This window comes from Jaculus jaculus, chromosome 4, assembly GCF_020740685.1.
Source record: "Jaculus jaculus isolate mJacJac1 chromosome 4, mJacJac1.mat.Y.cur, whole genome shotgun sequence".
Classification (NCBI taxonomy): Eukaryota; Metazoa; Chordata; class Mammalia; order Rodentia; family Dipodidae; genus Jaculus; species Jaculus jaculus.
The window spans coordinates 64,257,834-64,270,516 of NC_059105.1; the positions used below are offsets into that span (position 1 = coordinate 64,257,834).

A 12,683-nucleotide genomic window follows, 5' to 3' on the forward strand; every position below is an offset into this window, starting at 1 on the left:
GAGCATGATACAACCTTTACAACAAAATTCTCTATCATCTGTATACCCAAACTTGACCTTCCTCAAAGGGTGTGGTGTTTGTGAATGTATTAACCATTTGCTCTTGTTGGCATAATAACATTGTAATGAATTCATTTTAACATCCTCACTTGAAATATATATGATCTTATATGTGAAGTTTGGGACATCATATATAATATGATTACATAGTCTTAAATAGAACTATGTTCAATTAATTCATATATTGCTCTTAGATTTTTAAAAATGTTTTCATTACTATTTAAAATGAAATAAGAAGCTGGGCATGGTGGCTTATGCCTTTAGTCCTAGCACTGAAGAGGCTGAGATGGGAGGATCACTATGAGTTTGAAACCAGCCTGGAGTGAGAATCTGCCTCAAAAAAAAAAAAAAAGAAAAGAAATATCGAAGTATCATTGAAAGATTATTGAATATTTTTTTCTATTGAAAGAAAGATTCAAATCATGATTTAAATAATGAACAAAAATAATTCATCCAAAAAAGATACTTGATAAGATGATATAGGAAAAGACGCTCAACTTAATAAGGAAAGTGCAAATTAAAACTCATCATGAGACATTTTTACCTTGCAGACTAGCAAAAGTTCAAAAGTCTGTGAGAAATATATGCTCTCATACAGTTTTGATAGGGATATGAAAGATTGCAGCTTAAGAGAATTTTCTAATATTTAACAAAATTATCCCTACACTTAACAATAGTTCTGATATTTAGCAAAGCTATACCCATGCCTACATATTCTAGATATTTCCTTTGATAAGTTACCTGCTCAAATATGGTAGAACATAGGCTCACAGTTTTTCATTTTTATATTGTTAGATAGCACAATATGTAGAAAAAATGAGATGTCTGTGGATAGGGGACTGAATGGAATATAATATAGAAAGAATAAGGAATATCTCTGTGTACCAATATGGAATGATATATAGGTACAAAAAGTACATATATGGACTGAAAATGGTCATTTTTAATAAGAAAGAATGGGAAAAATAGATGCAACTTAATCCTGCCAAAGAAAATAAAACACATTAGCCAGAGACCCAGTGCAATGGGTGTCATAAGAAGAGAGTGAAGAGCCCTGGGAAGGTTGTAGTGGTGGAAGGGAGGAGGCTCCCCAGAGCAGTGGCCTTTATATTTGTGATTGTAACTTTGCAGGGTGGGGACTTTTTGAAATAGAATCTAGCATGTTCCTGGCTGGCTTTGAATATATGGCAGTCCTCTTGTCTCTACCTCCCTATTTGCATGTTTACATATGTTTATGTATTTATGTGCTCTAAAGCTATAAATTTTGAATGCTGTTAAACTTGAATGGGGAGTGTAAGATGAAATAGGTTCATAACAACTTTCCTAGATGGTATATTATGAATAATTTCTCCATTGTTAAAAGTTGTGAAGTTGATTCTGTCTTTATGACATCTTGTTTAAGCAACATATAGCCTTGAAAGTATCCAGTGTCAAGAGAATCAGTTTACAAGGAAAGTTAGGCAAGAGTTTCCTTAGATTTTTTTTTTATTGTCAAAGTCCAGTTTGCAGATGTAAAGTTTGTAACAAGTGTGTAGTAATAAAAGGAATAAAAATAGAAAAGTTAAGTTGTTTGAAGTGCTGCTGAGAATCAAAGTAATTGTATGAGTTTGTTCCCTAGTAATAATGTATGTAACTCTTGGCCTGGGTAGATTTCTTTGTGGGCAAAGTACTTACAATGCAAGCATGAGGACCCAAGTTTAATCCCCAGAGCCCTTGTAAAAATCCTGCATGTGCTGGTATATCCCTGTAATCCTAGCAATAGAGAGGTACACACAGGAAGATTCCTGCAGCTCATTGACCAGCCTAATCTGTGAGTTTCAGACCAGTGAGAGACCCTGTCTCGAAAACTATAAAAGGTGGCTGATGTTCCTGAGGTTTTAGTCTGCCTCCTCACACATGTGCATTCACATGTATGTACACATATATGTGCATAAAACAATGAAGTATATAACAAAAGGATCAGAAAGGCCACTATGTTCCTGTAGTTTCCTGAATTAATTTTTTTATAGACAATTTAGTTGGTATAACATTACGGAACAATAATTCAGTGAACTTTTAAAGAGCTAAGCTATGTGGTCCAAATCTGCACGGCTTTCTGGTGTTCATTTATGGAAGGAAACAGTGTAGAATATTGGAGGAACATATGGCTCTTAGAGCCTCGGAAGTAACTTCCCTTGATTTTATTATATGATGCAGTTGGCTAAATACTACCCTTGTTTGAGGAATTAGAACTCCAGATGCAACACACCCTCTTGTGCAGCTGGCTTACATGGGTCCTGGAGAGTCTAACAGGGATCCTTTGGCTTTGCAGGCACACACCTTAACTGCTAAGTCATCTCTCCAGCCCCTTAATCAGCCAAATCTTATAATCTATAGTTACCTAAGTTTGGTTGTTCAGTGAAGATAAAATGTGTATCTTTATTTGAAAATGAGAGGTAACAGCTTGTTACAATTAACTAGTCTGTGTGTTACTTGGTATTTTTGTTTCATCTAGGTAATAATTAAAAGGCAATTACTAAATTAAAGATAATGTTTGTTTTTCAAGAAATTACTTCTTTTTTTTTATTTTAAAGGTTTATTTAAAGAGAGAGAGAGAGAATGGGTATACCAGGAACTCTAGCCACTGCAACAAACGAACTCCAGACACATGTACCACCTTGTGCATCTGGCTCAGTGTGGGCACTAGAGAGTCAAACTGGGTCCTTAGCCTTTGCAAGCAAGTGCCTTAACCACTGAGCAATCTCTCCAGCCCCAATAAATGACTTCTTGATGGTAGCCATTCTGACTGGGGTGAGATATAATCTCAGAGAGGTTTTGATTTGCATTCCCTGATGGCTGAGAAAGTTCAACCTTTTTTTTAAAAAAAATTTGTTTGTCATTTCTTCTTTTAAGACCTGTTTGTTCCTTTTATTAGCCTGTTTATTGCTTGCAGATTTTTTTTTCTTGGTATTTAGTCTTTTTCGTTCTAATATACTCTAGATATTAAGCCCCTGTCAGAGGAATAACTGGCAACGATCTTTCATTCTCTAGGCATCTGTTGTTTTTTTTTTTTTCCTTTAAAATATTATTTATTGGGGCCGGAGGGATGGCTTAGCAGCTAAGGCCTTTGCCTGTAAAGCCAAAGGACCCTGGTTCGATTTCCAAGGACCCACATTAGCCAGATGCACAAGGGGGTGCACGCATCTGAAGTTGGTTTGCAGTGGCTGAAGGCCCTGGTGCACCCATTCTCTCTTTCCCTCTTTCTCTGTCAAATTAATTGCAGGGCCATGCCAAGGCCTCCAGCTTGCTACAGACTCCAGATACATGTGCCATAATGTTGTGGCATCTAGCTTTATGTGGGTGCAAGGTAATTGAGCTCTTTTAGTCTCTGCAGGCAAATGCCTTAACTACTGAGTCATCTCTCCAGCCCCTTGTAGTCTTCTGTTCACTCTGCTGATAGTTTCCTTTGCTGTGAAGAAACCTTTTAGTTTCATGTAGTGCCATTTGATGATTCTGAGGCCTATTTCCTGTGCTATTGGAATCCTCTTCAAAAAGGTTTTACTCATACCTATAACTGTTGCGTATTGCCTATGTTTTTTACTAGTATTTTTAGCATTTGCAGATTTACATAAAAGTTTTTAACCCATTTTGAGTTAATGTTTGTACAGAGTGAGAGATGTGGATCTAATTTTATTCTTCTATGGATGTATATCCAATTTTGCTGGCACCATGTGTTAAATAAGCTGCCTTTTTTCCAGTGTATGTTTTTGATGTCTTTATTGAAAATTAGGTGATATAAACTGTCTGGTTTATTTCTGGGTTTTCTATTCAATTCAGTTGATCTATGTGTCTGTTTTTGTGCCAGTATCATGCTGTCTTTGTCACTATGGCTCTATTGTATTACATCAGGAGTAGTGATACCTTCAGCAGTGGTCTTTCTACTTGGGTTTGCTTTGGCTATTTATAGTCTTTTGTGTTGATCTTTCCAGTTCTGAGAAGACTCATTGGAACTTTGATAAGAATTTCATTGAATCTGTAGGTTAGTTTTGGTAATATAGCCAATTTCACAATATTGATTCTGCCAATCCAGTATCATGTGTCTTTTATTTTATTTTTTTCAGTATCTTAACAGTTTCTTTGTAAAGGTCTTGCACATCTTTGGTGCTTTATTATTATTCCTAAGTACTTTATTTTTTTACTTTATATTTTTAGATATTTTGTTTTTTATTTATTTACCTGAGAGAGAGTGTGGCAGAGAGGGAGAAAGACAGTGAATGGGCACACCAGGTCATCTGGCCACTGCAAACGAACTCCAAATGCATGCATCACCTTGTGCATCTGGCTTACATGGGTCCTGGGGAATTGAACCTGGGTCCTTTGGCTTTGCAGGCAAGTGCCCTAACCACTAAGCTATTTCTCCAGCCCAGTACTTTATTTATTTATTTATTTATTTATTTATTTATTTATTTATTTATTTATTTATTTATTTTTTGAGGTTGGGTCTCACCCTAGCCCAGGCTGACCTGGAATTCACTATGGAGTCTCAGGGAGGCCTTGAACTCATGGCAGTCCTCCTACCTCTGCCTCCCAAGTGCTGGGATTAAAGGCATGCACCACCATGCCCGGCTTACTACTTTTATTTTTTGGAAGCTAGTGTGAATGGGATATTTTTTCTAATTTCTTTCTTAGCAAGTTTATTTTGGAATAAATGAATGCTACTAAGATTTTGTTAATTTTGTATCTTGCAATTTTTGCTGAATGTATTTGTTAAATCTGAGTTTTCTAGTAGTCAGTAGGGTCACTTATAAAATCATGTCCTCTGCACAAATAAAGATAGTTTCATTTCTTTGTTTTCAGTTTTAATTCTTTTTATGTCTTCCTTTTACTTTATTGCTCTTAAGATTTTCTTTTCTTTTCTTTTCTTTCTTTCTTTTTTTCTTTCTTTCTTTTTTTTTTTTTTCAGTTTTTTGAGGTAGGGTCTTAATCTAGTCCAGGCTGACCTGGAATTCACTATGTAGTCTCAGGATGGCCTCGAGCTCACAGTGATCCTCCTACCTCTGCCTCCCAAGTGCTGGAATTAAAGGCATAGGCCACCATGATCAGCTTTGCTCTAAGATTTTAGAGAACTATATTGAGTAAGAGTGGAGACAGTGGCTCCAGATTTTTTGAGGAAATGTTTTGTTCCAGAGTTTAGAGGAAATGTTTTCTTTTTTTTCCTATACAGAATAATGCTGGCTATAAAGTTTTTATTTGTAGCCCTTATTATTTTGATGTGTGTTCCATCAATTCCTAATTTCTCTACAACTTTCACCATGAAGGCATGGCCAACTTTGCCAAATATCTCTTCTGCAAATAGAGAGATATGATTATCTCTTTAAAACATTTTCCAGAGATGGAAGTTCTTGACTTCCTGCTGTCCAGATCATAAGCCATGCATTATCTTTCACCTTTTTTGTCCTTTTTACTATCTACTAAGAACATTGTCTTCAACCAGTTTAGGTATGTAGTTTTAATCCCTTGATTATTAGGAATTTATAGACTTTGAAATAAGCATATAGATGTTTGTAAACCATAAATTATTTCTACTACTGCATATAACATTTAAATTCCCAATTTGATACATTTACACATAAACTAATTTGAGATTATTAGTCATTTTTATATTATTTATTAATCCTTTAATTTGATTATCTGAGTAATGTCTATGAATTTGAAAAGATCTGCAAAATCACTACTTAACTTAATATCTCATATAGTCCTAGAACATCTAACTGCTGTTGTAGAAGCTGGAGCCTGATCATTAGGACTGATAAACGGCATATTAGACAAATTCCATGAACTGTTTCTTCATGATTAGGAAGATTCAGAAAAAAAGTGAAAACTCCAAATCAGGGGCTCATACTTGGGACTTAAATGCCATTTTAGCAAAAGTTGGTAAAGTGGAAAAAGAGGCTAGTCAAGAGAAGGGGGTCTGGAGAAAGGAGTTTATTATGGAAGAACAGTGCATGCTAAATAAGGATGGTTCATTATACAGACTCAGCTCATCTCCAGTGATAGGAGTTCTTTCTGGAAGTTTCTTCTTAGAAAGGGAAAGGAGTCTGCCACACATGGGACTGTCCTTTACAAAAGAGAAAACAGACCAAAACTCAAAGTTATAGGGCTTCTCCTTGGTTTTATGTTTCTTAATTCCCTCAGTTCAAAATAATCCTTATTCCCGAGTTAGGTGTTTTGGGGATGTCTTATTCTGATCTTATTCACTATCTAGACAAGAGAAGTACTGGTTTAAAATTATTTTGTTTTCTATTTCCATCATTAGAAAACACCAGGAGGGGATGGAGAGATGACTTAGCAGTTTAAAGTGCTTGCTGGCAAGGCCAAAGAATGCAGGTTCAATTCTCAGTACCCATGTAAAACCAGATGCACAAGGTGGCACAAGCACCTGGAGTTTATTTGCAGTGGTGAGAAGCCCTGGCACACCCTTTCTGTCTCTGTCTTCCTCTCTTTCTCTCTTAAATAAATAAATAAAATATAAAAAATACCAGGAAAGGTGAAATTGATGTGTGAATTTTATCTTGGACATATACATGTTACAACAGTACTATGTTCATTTACCTAATTTTTTAAAATTCAGAACTATATTAGGCAATGCAAATTTGTTATAACTACAAGTATAATAGAGACATACTGCAGGGCTTTTGCATACATAATCTGTATTTACAGCCACATTCCCTGTGCCATCACTGCTTTTTCATACTTCACTAGGATTTTCATCATGAATAGAACATATTAAAGACACTCTTTCTTATCTTAGTGCCATAGGCACACTTTACCTTCAACCTGCTATTGAAGTCTCATGGTTGAGGGACAGACTACAGTCTCACCTCAAACTTTTGGGGGACTTCATTCTAATGTGTCTGAGGTCCCAGTATTAGGTTATGCAAAAGTTAATCTTTAAAATCATTAAGAATATTGCAGCTGTATAGTTAAAAGATGAATTCAGTTTTCTTCACAAGTTATATTACGGATAAGATTAAAGTACCTTTTATTCCTTTCTCATGTCCCCCTTAGGTCCATTTTCCTTCTACCTTACTAGATGTAATTATATGAATGTCCTATCAATACTTTCAGATCCCTGTGTGCTATACTGTGTGGTAGTATTGTGTTCATGTGCTTTTTCTAGATGTTTAGGAATTACCTTTATCACCCCATAACTTAGCTTTTTATTCCGCAACTTGTCTTATCGATTTCTCCTCACTACTCCCTATAGAGCTACATCATTCCTTCAAACTGTGCATGTTACTTACTTCATAAAGCAGTTTGTTATTCTTCCTCTGGTGAACATTTACTCCTGTCTTTAAAGTAACTATGAACAGTGCTTAAGTAAGCATGTTTTCCTCTGTAAGTGTTCCTCTAAAGTAAAAACCCAGCATTTGCAGTTTTAGTTTCAAAATATAATGCAGAATTGTTATTCACAGCAATATTTTACCATTGATAATTTATAAACTTTAATTCTTTCAGCTTATACTTAAACATTGAATTTTTATCTGAGATGTAAAGGTTTGCTGTCAAGCAGATGTTTCACTCCTAAAAACCCTAGACCTAAAAATAGAAAACCATCATCTATAGCTGTAGGAGTCACTGGCCTATTTTTAGTACAGTGAGCTTTATGAACAGAGAAACTATTAAGCAAGACCAAATCAGATCGAATTTATATTGGGAAGATAATAAATAACTTGATTATAATCTTATCAGAAAACAGAAGATTCCTGAAAAGCCACTATTTAAGAATAATTCTTGGGAAAAGATAAAATCATAACCCTCATGAGAAAATGAACATGTGTTTAAAAAATTAACTCATAAGGCTGGAGAGATTGCTCAGTAGTTGAAGCACTTACCTGCAAAGTCTAAGGACCTGAGTTCAGTTCCCTAGTACCCACATAAAGCCAGATGCACAAGGTGGCTCATGCATCTGAAATTCTTTGACAGTGGCTAAAGGCCCTGGCATTCCCATTCTCTCTTTCTCAAATATATATATATAATATATATAAGATGGGAGAGAACCAGGCAGATATTGGTTATAAAAGAAAAGTTAAAACTGCAAATTTATATGGACTCAAGATACTAAGATCAGTTGCACAAAAAATGTTTTTCACTGGGATGAAAATCATTATCATATAAGAAAAAAATCATTTATCAATTGCTTAGCATTTAGAGAATTCCAAAATGCTTTGGAGACATTGTGTTGGGCTAGAATCTGGTAAGCCTGTAGGATGTGCCCTTGAGGTTGTATTCTTCACTGAAACTGTGCTGTGAATCAATACCAACAGTACTAGCTCTGGATGACCAGTCGGGAGGTAATCTAGACTTGGCAGCCAACTCTGGCACTGAACCAAGGGAGGTGATCACTGAAATGACAGGCTTTGAAGTTGTTTGGGGAACTGCCAGCTTTAGCCTAATTCAAATGAGGCATTGTCAAGCAGGCAGAAGTGAGGCCTTTCTTTTTTTTACACTATGCCTTAAGAATTCTAGTTTTACCTTGAGCTCTACCATTTGAACAGTAACCTTGAACAAGTAATTGGAATCTGTTATGCATTCTAGCATTCAGTCCAGCAATCCCACTATTGGGTAGTTAGGAAACAAATCCATTGTGTTGAAGAGCTATATGCATTCTCATCTTTATTGCAGCATTATTCATACTGGCCAAGATACGGAACCAAGTGTCTGTCAGTGAATGAATGGATAAACAAAGTGTGAGGACAGTCTGGCTGTGACATCTGCCACCTCATTAATCACCTGGCTGGCTAGGAGGGTGTCCCCTTCCTTCTTCATCACTCCATATGTGTCCCTCCCCAAGCTAAGCTGTATGCTTGGCTACAGAGGATGGCCCTGACTGATAGAGGAGGATTGTTTTCAGTCAACGGTAGACAAGTAGCTCCACACCCCTACTAAAATCTCCAAACAAGCTCTTGTGAAAATGTTTATAAGCACAATGAAATATGATACATTCCAAATTGAATTCAGCCTTAGAAATAAAGAACTCTTGGACTGTAGAGATGACTTAGCAGTCAAGGCACATGCCTGCGAAGCCTAAGGACCAAGGTTCAATTCTCTAGGTCCCACGTAAGCCAGATGCACATAGTAGCACATGCATCTGGAGTTCACTTTTAGTGGCTAGAGGTCCTGACATGCTCATTCTCTCTCTCTCTCTCTCTGTGTGTTTCTAATAAATAAATAAAAATAAATCTTTAAAAAATAAATAAGGAAGTCTTATTATTTGTATTATAGTAAGTGAAATAGACCAGGCACAGAAAGAAAACTACTCATCTCACTCCTGTCAGATTGGCCACCATCCTGAAAACAAATGATAATAAACGTTGGCGGGGATGTGGAAAAAGAGGAACCCTCCTACACTGCTGGTGGGAATGCAATCTGGTCCAGCCATTGTGGAAATCAGTGTGGAGGTTCCTAAAGCAGGTAAAGATTGACCTACCATATCTCCCAGCTATAGCATTCCTAGGCATATATCCGAAGGACTCATCTCATTTCCTTAGAAGTACGTGCTCAACCATATTTATTACTGCTCAATTTATAATAGCTGGGAAATGGAACCAACCTAGATGTCCCTCAACTGATGAGTGGATAATGAAGATGTGGCACATTTATAAAATGGAGTTCTACTCAGTGGTAAAGAAAAATGAAGTTACAAAATTTGCAGAAAAATGGATGGAGCTGGAAAGGATTATACTAAGTGAGGTAACCCAGGCCCAGAAAGCCAAGCGCCACATGTTCTCCCTCATATGTGGATCTTAGCTCCAGATGATTGGGCTTCTGCATGAGAATGAAAATACTTAGTAGCAGAGGCCAGTAAGTTAAAAAGGAGATATAAAGGGAAGAGAAAGGAAGGGAGGAGGGTACTTAATAGGTTGGTATTGTATATATGTAAGTAGAATGATTGAGATGGGGAGGTAATATGATGGAGAATGGAATTTCAAAGGGGAAAGTGTGGAGATGAGGGAGGGTGTTACCATGGGATTTTTTTTTATAATCATGGAAAATGTTAATGAAAATTTTTTTTAAAAAGAAAGAAAACTACTGCAGAACCTCACATGTGGACTCTAAAAAGGTTAAACTCAGAAGTAGTACTCAGATGCTCGGGGTGTCATAGTAATTAGAGAGAGGTTCATTAAAGATAAAGAATTTTTTAAAATTTTTTTGTTTATTTTTATTTATTTGAAAGTGACAGAGAGAGAAAGAGGCAGAGAGAGAGAGAGAATGGGCACACCAGGGCCTCCAGCCGCTGCAAATAAACTCCAGACGCGTGCATCTCCTTGTGCATCTGGCTAATGTGGGTCCTGGGGAATTGAGCCTTGAACCAGGGTCCTTTGGCTTCACAGGCAAGCGCTTAACCACTAAGCCATCTCTCCAGCCCAAGATATAGAATTTTAATTACATATTATGGGTAGGTTCAAGAAACCTATTGTACATCATGGAAAGTTTAATAACAGTTTATAGTATAATTCATATTTTCTGAGTTGATTTTAAATGTTCTGGCCTCAAAAAAAGCAAGGTAACACATATGTTAATTAGCTTGTTTTAGCCAGTCCATAGTATATACATATGTCAAACATTATGTTATACACCATAATGTATAGTATGAATCATGTAATTTGTAAACATTTTTATTTGTCAATTAAAAACCAATACATAAATAAAAATAAAAGAACTTTATCATGAAGAATAAGTAAAGAAAAATGTGAATAGTGTTGTCCTATAAAGATGAAATAGATCATTCCTGTCATACCATGAGGAGCAAATTATCTTTAAGTATAATTAAAACATACAGGAAACAGCAGAATTCAGTATGTTGTCTGTGGCATTACCCAGGTACTTCCTAGGGAAGGCTTTTTCTGTTGCTATGATTTTGTGATTAAAACTAGCTTCTTCAAGACCCATTTCCAACATGATCCAAGAGTGGTCTATTTCTGACCATCTAACTTATAAGCACCTCAGCTGTCTGCCTTTGTTTCTTTAGAGCACTCACTGTTACTGATCTTTTTGTTTTCTTGTTGCTTCTTAAAAAAAAAAATAAACACACAATGCAACAAACCTGTTTTATTGCCTATCCTTTACCATTAGAATGTATTTCTAAAAACATTTATGACAGTTTTGGTCTTGCTCAGTGAGGTGTCCTGTGCAGATAGAAAAATTCCTATCTATCCTTTATTTTCTTGTTTTAAAAAATATTTTATTTATTTATTTGAGAGAGAGAAAGAGGTGAGGTGAGGAGGGGGAGAGAATGGGCACACCAGGGCCTCCAGCCACTGCAAATAACTCCAGATGCATGCGCCCCCTTGAGCATCTGGCTTACTTGGGTCCTGGAGAATCAAACAAGGATCCTCTGGCTTCTCAGGCAAGTGCTTTAGCCACTAAGCCATCCCTCCAGCCCTATCCTGTATTTTCTGTTCATTGGGTAAATGCTCTCTTCTGTCTTCCTACCTAAGGCTGCTCTTCTGTATGGTTGCTTACCTGTAATCAGAACACAGGTCATAAAATGCTAAGGGGTAATAAAGTGTGGTGATGGAAGAGCTGGTGGGAAAACAGAAGGGCAGTATTGTACTGAGGTGTTAACAGAATGGAGAATATGGAGTAACAGGAAGGGAAAGGAATGGGGAGCATGGGAAAGAAAACCACAATCTGTTGTGACACAGTTTGACATTAAGTTTCTGAATACTTATTTTACTCTCTGAATAAAATGATGTAAATATCTTTCCATAGGTTGGGAAGGTGGATCTGTGGCTAAAAGCACTTGCTGCACAAGCCTAATGATCAGAGTTCAGGTCCCCAAACCCACATTAAACAAGACTCAAGTCCCTAATCACATTGTACCTACCTACAGCAATGAGAGACAGAGTCAGTAGAAACCCAAAGCTTGCAGGCCAGCTAGCCAGATATTCACAGCAGCAAACAAGAGGGACCCTGTAAATAAGGCAAAGGCAGAGACCAAAACCCACTAACACACCAAGGTTGTCCTCCAGCATGCATGCCATTAAACATGCACACACACACACACACACACACACACACACACAGGCACATATATAATCGAATTCATTACAATTTAAAAAGACATGATAAGCTGGGTGTGGTGGCGCACACCTTTAATCCCAACACTTTAGGAGGCAGAGGGAGGAGGATCACCATGAGTTCGCGGCCACCCTGAGACTACATAGTGAATTCCAGGTCACCCTGGGCTAGAGTGAGATCCTACCTCAAAAAACCAAAATAAATAAGTAAATAAAGTAAAATAAAGAAAATTTAGCTCAACTCTTTAGATATGGAGAATTTATATATCAGAAGCAGGTCTAGAGTAACAAAATGACTAGTCCAATTAATCTGATAAACTCCAAATCCATCCTCTGCTCTCTAGTCTTATTAAAATTGTTTTTCTTTTGAATTACTTGCATGCAGAGAGAAGAGAGAAAGAATGGTTGTGCCAGGGCCTCTAGCCACTGCAGACAAAGTCCAGATGTATGTGCTACTTTGCACATCTAGCTTTATGTGGATACTAGGGATTCAAACCTGGGTTTTTAGGCTTCACAGGCAAGTGCCTTAACACTGAACCACCAGCTGTCAAATTGTTGTTC

The 12,683-nt window shown here is 36.8% G+C and overlaps 1 protein-coding gene across 3 annotated transcripts in view; it reads left to right on the top strand.

Annotated features, from left to right (window-relative positions):
• Chn1 (chimerin 1) overlaps positions 1-12,683 on the top strand; it is a 206,388-nt gene that overhangs the window by 85,606 nt on the left and 108,099 nt on the right. The window lies entirely within an intron of this gene.